General features: G+C 35.3%; 1 long non-coding RNA gene across 1 annotated transcript; it reads right to left on the bottom strand.

Annotated features, from left to right (window-relative positions):
* On the bottom strand, positions 1,329-2,200 carry LOC109844519. The gene is made up of 3 exons (XR_002248057.1): positions 2,133-2,200; positions 1,505-1,579; positions 1,329-1,401 (listed from the first exon to the last, which is right to left on the bottom strand). It is a non-coding gene; the product is annotated as an uncharacterized LOC109844519 (long non-coding RNA).

Below are 2,488 nucleotides of genomic sequence, written 5' to 3' on the forward strand. Positions count from 1 at the left end.
TTGCAAGCAATTCAAATGCATTATGGTTTGAAAAATCCTCAAACTGCATGCATAAAATTTTAGTTAAATAAACTTGTAGCAATAAAGGGAAAAAACAAAATTAAATTTGGTAAAAGTACGGTAATGCGTGGTAATTTGGCCAACCTGAATAAGTACTTTATCCTCATAGTTCTGTTTGACAGCAGTCATGAATTCATGTAGTAATTCAGCATATTCCTACTCCAAAACGTACAAGGCAACAGTTTAGTAATACTAATTAATGCTTATTGTAAATTCCACATAGCATGCTAGTTAGTGTCTATAGAATCCCGTACCTGACAAGTAGCAAGCTTGTGCCGCAACCCAATATAGAACTCATCATTCAACAATTGCTTATTGTTCGTGCCCACATCAATCGTGATGGGTAAGCACTGCGAATAAATTTAAATGTCTGTTGTCTTATTTCTTATGGAAAAAAACATAAAGCTCTGCCAAAGGACTGTTTAGGCTATTAGAACTAAAAAAACATAACAGATTAGGTAATTAACATGCTTACAGTATTTGGTCGAATCCCTCCAAGGGCTGTGTACAAAGAAAGCTTGCCAACAGGAATTCCCATACCCTGGACAAAGCTTGCTAACAGTTATATGGGAAGGAGTTTGATTCATGGATGTGGACACAACTTTCTTACAAGTACACCATCAAAAGGTCTCCTAAATGTTAACTTTCCAAGGGTCAAAAAATAGGGTTATATATGTTTTTTTTCATAATATATACACTATATTTAAGAGAATTCATCCTTTTCGTTTGTGTCACATTTTCAAAAATTCTAGAAATGCCCTCACTTTGAAAAATCAAAGAAAACACACTGTCATACTCGAGAGAAATCTACAGATAATGCCCCTCAGTCTTTTAGTTCCCCCAGGTACAAAAATGTACATAATCAACAACTTAGATAATTTAGATTGCAGCCCATGCATTTACAAAGTCTGACAGTATCATTTAAGTGTTTACCTCTACATATAGTCCTATACAAATATAGTCCATGCAAGTCGCTAGCAAAAAAAGTAAATAGCTAGTATCATAACTGTAATTGAAGAATCAGTTATTTCCACCAGAATCAAGCAACTAAACACATGAGACTAATAATAAATCTGTGAAGAAAATAACCTAAAATAAAAAGAGTACACATAAAGAGTAACACACCTCGTCCATCACGGAATACTTCAGAGAAACAGACGTCACCAGCTCGGCGCATATGGTCCTAGAGAACATCCATTTTAATCCAGCCACAATTTAAATTACACACACATTTCAGAAAAATGTAGGAACTTGGTACCACCATGCGCAAGTTCCTCCATTGTAACTGCGAGGACGATCAAAAGACGAAGAATGGCCTCTTCCACCATGCGCAAGTTCCACCTGTGTAAGCACAGAGAAACCATAAGATAATGGAGTGATACACAAAACATATAATAAAGAAATCAACCTTCAAGTCCCTAAACTAAGAAACCAAAAAGCCTACCTGTAGCCTGCTACCATCAAAATTATATCCATCACGACCGCGGATTGCATCTTCAGCATCACGAGCCTCCTCAAACTGTGAAGAAAAAAAAACCCAGCAACATCAACACAGATGACCCACTCCAAACATAAAAGCAAATCTACTTGAAATATTGAGGTATAACCACATAGTTACTGCTTTTGAAGACATTCTGCTATGTAGTGCAATGTTTGCAACAAGAGGCTGTTTGGTTCAGGAAAAAAGAAAGAAAGAAAGAAACCCCAATAAACCAATTCCAAGAAAAGCCACATCAGCTTTTCTAACGAAAGATTTCCTTTTCTGCTGTTCGTTTCTCATTTGGAAAACAAGAGGAAGGATGAGTTGGCACCTTCCCATTTGTTGATTTGACTCTAATTCTAGGAAAACCATTTCAGATTTTTTGCAGGTAATGGCTTGGAAATCTTTTAAGGAGGTTTATTCATCGAACATTCTTTTCTTTGATTTGTGGGAAATTAACCAAACAGCCCTATGCAAACATAGTTGACTTTGTTGGATTACACTAAGGAAGCATTTACTTAAAAAATAAAAAAATCTAAGGAAGGATCGGAGAAATCTTCAGATCAATAAATATAATTACATGATGTAGTACCTCGACAAATGCATAACTTGGAGGCCTTGGAAGGATCTTTAGAACAATATTACGAATAGGTCCATACTACAAAAGTAAAAAAAAACAATGTGTTAGCAAAGTATACATGCTCCTATCGTGAAATAGTAGTATGCAAGTTATAGAGTTGTGGTATTTGAGTCAGAAACATAAATATCCCCATACGCACACATTTATATGCATATCTATTTCATCCTGTTACATGAAACATTTAAACATGTTGCAGACAACTAACAAGCAATAAAGTTCTGGTGTCTGAAACACATAAAGAGAGATAGTTTGATCATTGTGACGATTCATGTAAAACCATTCCAATATAAGACAATTTTCCATGTAAC

This window comes from Asparagus officinalis, chromosome 1 (assembly GCF_001876935.1).
Source record: "Asparagus officinalis chromosome 1, Aspof.V1, whole genome shotgun sequence".
NCBI classification, from domain to species: domain Eukaryota; kingdom Viridiplantae; phylum Streptophyta; class Magnoliopsida; order Asparagales; family Asparagaceae; genus Asparagus; species Asparagus officinalis.